Source organism: Barbus barbus (assembly GCF_936440315.1).
Source record: "Barbus barbus genome assembly, chromosome: 18".
Classification (NCBI taxonomy): domain Eukaryota; kingdom Metazoa; phylum Chordata; class Actinopteri; order Cypriniformes; family Cyprinidae; genus Barbus; species Barbus barbus.
The window spans coordinates 23,690,441-23,700,215 of NC_136746.1; positions in this window are offsets into that span (position 1 = coordinate 23,690,441).

Sequence of the window (9,775 nt, forward strand, 5' to 3'; positions counted from 1 at the left end):
TGTGTTTGATTGGGGTTGGAGCTAAACTCTGCACGACACCTGCCCTCCAGGAACGAAGTTACGTATCCCTGGTCTACACCATTAGGATTGTAACATACTTAATTGCTGAGGTCAGATTATGTACAGTAGGTTGAGAACCTTCAATGGACATTGGATTTGCAAAATTATGTGGAATTAATGGCTTCAATTCAGTAAATGAAGTCCTCAAGCATGATTGAATATTTCAATGCAGAATTGCGTTCATGAATTGTGTTCACACTTTTTTGGTTTAGACTTTGACCACTTGTGTAGACAGTTTCCAAATTATTTGTACAAATTACCACTTTGTTGTATTATTGTGGTATCATTGATTTCATATTTATGCTGCCATAAATATCTAAAAATGCTAATTGTGGTTGTTTTACACAACGTTATTTTACATACCTGTCAGCCGCTCTCTACCTGTCTACTGTAAATGGATGTCTTTTTGCCAGAAGTTTCAAAGTGGACCAGAATAAATGATGTTAGTCCAGAGTCTAGCTCTGCAAGACTGAGAACTCACAGTCCACATGTTGGAAACAGTTTGTATGCTGCAGATGGAGTGAAAGCTGTTAGGCCTATGGTGTATTTTGCATCTTGAAGAATGCATGCCGAAACAAAAACCCCAGACTAGTGGTGTTAGTTTTGGCACACCCTCTTGGGATCTTGCAGCACAAGTGTCTCTCTGCTCCACATATACTGCTGAAATTAATTTGTTTTCAGTAAATTATGCAGTTTTACAAATGTACTGCTTTTCCTTTGATTGTGTTCCTTTCCTTGGATTCTATTCTGTCTTTTATACACTTTAAATCCAGGTATGGAGAAACAAAATAAAGCCCATCAATAATGAAACCATGTGCTTGTACTCAAGAATTACACTTACAGCAAAGAAAATGGGCTAAATTCTATAGGCTTTAGTGGCAGAAATGAAAGATGTGCCAAGTAATGTTAGTTAAAGGCAATTTACTTGAGATGGAGAACAAATAAATGTGATATTTTATTTTGTTATATGATATATTTTATACAAATTAATTTATTAAATGCTTGTATTAATTTGATCACGCAAACAGCTACCAGTAACAGCACATTTTAGGATGCTCAAATAGAATTTCACAGAAAAGTTTGCACATTCTGCCTGGGCCTGTGCATGAGTAAATTGATTTGGTTGCACTGCAGCACAAATCAGAATTCATCTGACAGCATATATGACGAGATTATGGCCAGATAGTTTCAAAAAATGACCTATTTCCATCAACAAAAACATTCAATCCATTCACAGGTGATTCTTAGATCATAGATTCATGCTCATTTATTTAGAAATCAATTATTATGACAGTGTATCTTGAGAGGCTATCTGACTTCTCAGAACACAGAGAAAAAAAGACAAAATTGCCCTCATTTTATGTCCTTCAATTTGTGCAGAGTTTAATAAACCCTAATTAGATTAAAAGGGGCTGTCTTCCAAGGGCACAGCCTTGTTACACTTTACTGATTAGTACACTGCCAAATAATAATTTCTTATTCAGTCATTTTAATGTGTTACAGTTCAAATAAATAAATCAATATCCTTAAAACAAGAAAAATTGACTCCAGAGGCAATTACATAAAATAAAAAAAACATTGTTGTCAAAGAATATTAAATAAAGTGTATTTTTTGTATACCCCATTGGCAAATGTTTAATGCATATATCTAATGGAATTTAGTGAGTTTTATGTTTAAAACATGAAAAAAAGTTGTGGGGTATGAAAAATAAACTTAACTCAAGACATATTCTCTTATGCAATTTTATCCTCAAGTCAATTTATCTTGTTTAAGGAGGTTTAGATATTTTTACTGGAAAACAAGACACACATACCGATTAAAATATGCTTTTTTTGCAATTCAGAGGCGCTTTCATCTCCTTTGTAAAACTGTATCTGTTAGAGGTGCACGCCTGGAGCCCATAAGTGCTGTTTAAGATTAAACAAATGGCCATATCCATTCGTGCAAAACAAATGTATTGATCTTCTGTGCTATGAGGGAGAAATAGAGGGTGTGCACAAAAACCAGATTCTCCGATTTGTAAAAAGCTGTATGCAAGCAATCCATCCTTCAGCTTAATACCACCTTGTCTTAGGTAAAGATAGCCATCAGTGATGTTAGAGATACAGGAAGCAATTAGGCGTGACATGTTCACACAATTAGCAGCCCTGTTTTTTTCAGAAGATGCTTTAAGCAGCCACACACCTTACACAGCCATTTCTGTTGGATAAATGAGCTATATTTTGCAATATTTGTTTTGTTTTTTCATTTGTTCACCGCCCCTGTCTCACTTGTTCTGTCTCCTCGAAGCGCACACACACAGTGCTGTTGTTGTCTGTGACATTCTCCAAGGAGAGAAAGCATAGGTGTGTCTGCATCCTTTTTTAAAAAAACACATTCCTTTAGCCTACTGAGTGGGAGACATGGGGGATTTGAGAGAATGTGTCGGACAGGGTCTTTGGGAGTAAGGCGGCCCGGCTGACAGGAGGTCAGTCAGGCTATTCAAGAGCAGTTATTGAAGATATAGGGAGTCACGGGTCTAAAAGGCCCTTCCACTTTTTGCTCTCTGCAGTGTGTCTCTTACTCGGCTGCTCAGCAGTGCCTCGGCTTCGCTCACTGCCTGGGAGAACAACACACATTGTGCAGGCAGATAATGCATTTCAATCTTCCTGAATGTCACAGCGGATGGCACTGCTTTGAAACTGAGCAAAGGGGACTTTTTCTAATGCTTCCCGACTTTAATAATTCAGAGCAAATATTAAAAATGTGAACATTATGGATGAAAGATGGTGTTCAAATTGCAGTATGCATGTACAGTATCTCTCTGAAGGAGACTAAAGGATTTTTCATATTTTTGCGTGGCATGATAAAAAGGCAAATCAATTGCTGAATTGATATGGCAAACAGGATGTTTATTTGCAATTTTAATTGGCATGGTTTGTTTTGATTTGGTATGAATTTTAATATTTCGATTTAATATGTTTACAGAAATTTAGTATTCAGAAGAAGAAGAAGAAGAATGAGCTTTATTGGCCAAGTATGTTTACACATACAAGGAATTTGTTGTAGTGACAGAAGCTCCACAGTGCAACAGAAAGACAGTAACAGGACAGGACACAGGTAATGAAACAAAATAACAGGAAATAGCCAATAACCAATGTACAAAGCAGCAAAAAAAATAAAAAATACACAATATATAATATATAATATAGGCGACTATGTATGTACAGGTGAAGTATGTGCAAATTAGAAATGAGAAAATAAAATAAGTGAGTGTGGTGAATGGATAATGTATTAGTTGTGTGTTCTACGTTTATTTATTGAGTGTTCATGAGATGTATTGACTGAGGGAAGAAACTGTTCCTGTGTCTGGTCGTTCTGGTGCTCAGAGCTCTGTAGCGTCGACCAGATGGTAACAGTTCAAAGAGGTTGTGTGCTGGATGTGAGGGGTCCAGAGTGATTTTACCAGCCCTTTTGCTCACTCTGGATAAGTACAGTTCTTGGAGAGTGGGGAGGGTTGTACCAATGATTCGCTCAGCAGTCCGGACTACCCTCCGTAGTCTTCTGAGGTCAGATTTGGTAGCTGAGCTGAACCAGACAGTTATTGAGGTGCAGAGGATGGATTCAATGATGGCAGAGTAGAACTGTTTCAGTAAGTCCTGTGGCAGGTTGAACTTCCTCAGCTGGCGAAGAAAGTACAGCCTCTGCTGGGCCTTCCTGACAATGGAGTCGATGTGAATATCCCACTTTAGGTCCTGAGAGATGGTGGTGCCCAAGAATCTGAATGACTCCACTGCAGTCACGGTGCTGTTCATGATGGTGAGTGGGGGGAGAGCAGGGGGGTTTCTCCTGAAGTCCACGATCATCTCCACAGTTTTGAGCGTGTTAAGCTCCAGGTTGTTGAGACTGCACCAGACAGCCAGCTCCTTAACCTCCTGTCTGTAAGCAGACTCGTCACCGTCCTGGATGAGGCCGATCAGTGTGGTGTCGTCTGCAAACTTCAGGAGCTTGACAGAGGGGTCTTTAGATGTGCAGTCGTTGGTGTAGAGGGAGAAGAGCAGTGGGGAGAGTACGCAGCCCTGAGGAGCTCCAGTGCTGATGGTTCGAGTGCTGGATGAGAATTTGCCAAGCTTTACTAACTGCTGTCTGTCTGTCAGGAAGCTGTTGATCCACTGGCAGACGGAGGTGGGGACGGAGAGCTGAGTTAGTTTATTTTGAAGGGTTTCCGGGATAATGGTGTTAAAAGCAGAGCTGAAGTCCACAAACAGGATCCTCACATAAGTCCCTGGTCTGTCCAGATGCTGCAGGATGAAGTGCAGTCCCATGTTGACTGCATCATCCACAGACCTGTTTGCTCTGTAGGCAAACTGCAGGGGGTCCAGTAAGGGTCCAGTGATGTCCTTCAGATGAGCCAGAACCAGTCTTTCGAATGATTTCATGGCTACAGACGTTAGTGCCACAGGTCTGTAGTCATTTAGTCCAGTAATTTTGTGTTTCTTTGGGACGGGGATGATGGTGGAGCGTTTGAAGCATGAGGGGACTTCACACAGCTCCAGTGATCTATTGAAGATCTGTGTGAAGATGGGGGCCAGCTGCTCAGCACAGATTTTTAGGCAGGCTGGTGACACACCATCTGGACCAGGTGCTTTCCTTCTTTTGTTTTTCCTGAAGACCTGGCACACATCGTCTTCGCTGATTTGAATTGTAGGTGTGGGGGAGAGAGGGGTTGCTGGAGGTGTGAATGGTTGTGTGGAGGGGTGTTCTGGGCGGGTGTGGGGTGATCGTTCAAAACGACAAAAGAACTCGTTTAAGTCGTCTGCCAGGTGTTGATTCTCCAGAGTGCTGGGGGGTGGTGTTTTGTAGCTGGTGATGTCCTTTAATCCAAGCCACACTGAAGCCGGATCGCTGGAAGAGAATTTGTTCCTGAGCTTGTCAGAATAATTCCTCTTTGCCACTCTGATCTCCTTTTCCAGTGTGTATTTGGCCTGTTTGTACAAGACTTTATCCCCCTTTCTGTGAGCATCTTCTTTGGCCTGACGGAGCTGTCTGAGTTTGGCAGTGAACCATGGTTTGTCATTGTTGTAGAATAGATGAGTCCTGGTAGGAATGCACATGTCCTCACAGAAACTGATATATGATGTTACAGTCTCTGTGAGCTCGTCCAGGTCATTTGCTGCAGCTTCAAAAACAGACCAATCAGTCAGGTCGAAACAGGCTTGTAAATCCCGCTCTGTTTCGTTAGTCCATCTTTTAACAGATCTTAATACAGGCTTCGCAGACTTAAGTTTCTGCCTGTAGGATGGAATAAGATGAACCAAACAGTGATCAGAGAGTCCTAAAGCTGCTCGTGGAACCGAGTGATATGCGTCCTTTATTGTTGTGTAACAGTGATCCAATATATTACTGTCTCTGGTGGGACATGTAACATGCTGTCTGTATTTTGGCAGTTCACGGGAGAGATTTGCTTTATTAAAGTCCCCGAGAATGATTAAAACAGAGTCCGGGTGTTGTTGTTCACTCTCTGTGATCAGATCAGCGAGTTTCTGTAGAGCTGTGCTCACGTGCGCTTGCGGTGGAATGTAAACACTCACGAGAATGAACGAGCAGAACTCCCGCGGCGAATAGAACGGCTTGCAGTTAATGAAGAGCGTTTCTAGATCTGAGCAGCACATCTTCTTTAAAACAGTTACATCTGTACACCACCTCTCATTGATGTAAAAGCATGTCCCGCCGCCGCGCGATTTCCCCGTTGATTCTGTGTCCCGATCTGCTCTTATCAGCTGGTAATTAGGCAGATGGATCGCGCTGTCCGGTATGTCGCCATTCAACCAGGTTTCCGTGAAACATAGAGCAGCAGAGTTAGAAAAGTCCTTGTTTGTCCGGGAGAGCAGAAGGAGTTCGTCCGTTTTGTTGGGTAGAGAGCGGAGATTCGCCAGATGGATGCTAGGCAACGCCGTTCTAAATCCGCGCTGACGAAGTTTCACGAGCGCGCCGGCTCTCTTTCCCCGTCTGCGCCTCCTGAAGCGTTTGACCAGAGCTACAGCTCCGCCAACTACAATGTCCAGCAAAACGTCCGAAAAATCAAAAACCGGTAGAAGATTTTGTGGTGTGTTCTGCCGAATGTTCAGTAGATCATCCCTGGTAAAGCTGATCTTATTTGAAAAACAAAAAACAGGAAAAACAAACAAAAACAATACAAACACCGAGGAGCAACGCACAATAGCTGCCATCAGCGGCGCCATTTTGTTCATTTTGTTCACTGATTCTATCTATCAGTCAGTCCTGTATATGAGTTACATATAGAAGCAAAGCATATAATACCTTAAAATTCATATATAGATATATGAAGACTAAAGAAAAATGTATGTTCATTTTACTGACCACGATTAAAAAATTTTATATATATATATATATATATATACAGTGCCCTCCAAAAGTATTGGAACAGTAAATACAAAATTGCTCTGTTGGCTTTAGAGTCAAGACATTTACAAATATGATTAAAAGAGGAATATGAGACAAAACTACAGAATGTCACATTTTATTATTGGGTGATTCAATACATCGATGTTTTACCAGCTAAGAAGTTCAGCACTTTTAGAGTTTTATCCCCCTATCTGATGTGAGCATAAGTATTGGAACTAGTCTCGCGTAGCCAGACCTTCAGACTGACGGCTAAAGGTCTGGAATAGATGGCCGCGTTCATTGGCCAAGGCCCGCCCATGAGGCCGTTTGACTGACATGTCAAACATCCAATCATAGTTCGACATTCCTGAAGTGTTTCCAGAAAAGTGTGCCATATGCATCAGACGTTTAGCCAACGGTCCGTGGCCGTGATATCTGAGGCTGAGACTATATTGGAACGGTTGCCTCACAGGTCTTTCTAAGTGATCAGCTGTGTCCGGTTGCATTAATTCTTCAGATATTAAAAGCAGGGAATGTGTTGTATGAGTTATATCCATTACATCTGTATTCTGAATCTTGCATTTGATGATGACACACACAAACCAGGATAAAGATGAGGGAGCTGACTTTGAGAGAAAAGCAAGCAATTTGGATGCTAAAAGAAAAAAGTCAATTAGAGCTATAGCAAAAACAAAGCGCATGGAGAAAGAGTTTGGAAACCACCAGCGACACCAGCAACCAACAACTACCTGATCGGCTGAGAAAACAACAGTAGTTGATGACAGACAAATCATAAAAGCTGTGAAAATGAACCATAAAAGATGTGTCTGTAAAATCACCAACAACTTCCAGAAAGCTGGGGTGATGCTCTGACAATCTACTGTCCTCAGGAGACGTTGACACAGAATTACAGATGCTACACAGCAAGATGCAAACCTCTGACCAGCGCTAAAAATAGAAAGGCAAGATTAGAGTTTGCAAAAAAGCACAAAGGTGAGCCAGAAAAGTTTTGGAACTGTGTTTATGGACCGATGAGACAAAGATGAACCTTTATCTAAGTGATGGGAAAGCAAAAATGTGGAGAAAAAAGGGAACTGCAAATGATCCCAAGCATACAGCCTCATCTGTAAAGCATGGTGGAGGTGGTGTCATGGCATGGGCATGCATGGCTTCCTCTGGAACAGGCCCTCTCAAATTTACTGATGACTTAATTTATGATGACAGTAGCAGAATGAATTTGGAAGGGTACAAAACCATTTTGTCTACCAATATTCAAGAAAATGCCACCAGATTAATTGGGAAGTGTGCTTCATATTGCATCAGGACAATGACCCAAAACACCCTGCCAGTTCAGTCAAGGAATTTATAAGTACAAAGAAATGGAAAGTCTTAGATTGCCCAAGTCAATCTCCAGATTTAAATCCGATTGAACATGAATTTCACCAGCTGAAGAGGAGAGTAAAGGCTGCATTAAATGCTGGAATTGGCTGCATTAAATGCTGGGAAAAGCATTTCAAAGGATGAGACCAAGAGTCTGGTGATGTCTATGGGTCACAGACTCACTGCTGTGATTGTGCGCAAGGGATCTGCAACTAAATAATAGCTTTTAATATTTTTTATCAGCCTTATGTTCAAATCGCGTTTGGTCTCGTACTGTATCGCGTATCTTGTCAGTGTGTGCACTTGCTTGGCCATTTTTAGTTGATAAACAGGAAAGTGGGTTCAAGCGCCAGCAGAAGGCAGTGTAATGAAATAGTCTTTAAGAGAAGCAGTCTATCAGCGGAAGTTTAAAATCAGCTCGTAAGTGTATTTACTTGTCTCAGTGTTTAGCGCATTTGCTGTTGCTAGGAAACGCTTATTTTTGTTTACTGTGTTGAGAGGTGCTGAAATCACGTTTGGTCTCGTACTGTATCGCGTATCTTGTCAGTGTGTGCACTTGCTTGGCCATTTTTAGTTGATAAACAGGAAAGTGGGTCCAGCTGAATTGAAATGATCATTTGTTGGATTGGTATAAAAAAGGTTATTATACCGCGGCAGCGGTCGCGGCAGTCGTCGTGTGACCATCAACTCTACCGTGCGACTCCACCGGGAAGGGACACCGGCAAGGGATAGAAGTATCGCTTTTTATTTTAGTTTATTCATTTATATATTTATTATTGAAATGTTGTTATATGCATGTCAATTTTATTTTATTTCTTTATTTTCTTAAATATGTGGGTATATAGTATTTATAGAGTTGTAACTTTTAGTTTTAGTTACTTTTTCTTATTTGTAAGTCGCTTTGGACAAAAGCGTCTGCTAAATGACAAAAGTAAAGTAAAGTAAAGTAAAGTAACTGTCCCAATACTGTCACGGCCATTATGAATTTCAAAGTAGCTGAATTCTTAATATATTATATATTAATATATTATATTCTTTTTCTCATGCTATGTCGAAACACTGCAGGATGAAGTGTGTAGAATGATAAGCGTTTCCAAACATCCCACTAACAACTTGTGACCAGCAGAGAGTGTCGGACGGTTAATTGCACACATTAACGAGGCTTAACTTTGTGATGGTGGGCGTCGGCGATGGTACGCATTAAGAAACAATTAATTTCCAATAGCGCCGCTATTCTTGGCTGCCTCCGTGGCTCTTTAGAACAAGGAGTCCATCATTGATAAGCCATTTCATGCTTCATTTACAACAGCCTCACTAAAAGCAGTCGTGGACCGCATGCCATGAGGAATGCTTTAAAAAAGCTGGAAGCATTGTCCCCCCCCCCCCTCGTTACTGTGTATGCATCACTGGACTGTCATGTACATTTAGTAATGCACACTTTAGGAGATTACGTAGGTCCACGGACATCAGTAAAGCCTGTAACTTATCTGATGGTCATGTGAGCTTCGACACGGTCAGGAAGATTATAAGTGTCAGGGAATGACCGTCTGGATGTTGCAGAATATTCCTCATCAACAGTGACCTATTTAAGATAACGGACAGTATTGTGAACCGTCTGTCCTGCTCTGCCAGCTGTCTGTGGTTTTTCTTAGCAGAAGTTCAGCTCCCGGTGTGTCTAGGAGACATTGCGGGCGCCAGATCCTTATTCGGATACACAAATAAATTGGAGTCTTGCAGTGATGTTGTTTCACGGGTACTGTTTCTGTGAGCATGGTGCAACCCAAGCAGTCGTTGTTATCGTGAGCTTCATGCCTCGCTGTCTGTTGAGATCTCTACAACCGCATGCAGAAGCAAGATGACACAAAATAATTTAACCTTGTGAATTTATTCAATAAGAAATTGCTATAGGTATTAAAACAAGTTGTCTCTTGCATGGTACCTTATTTGTAC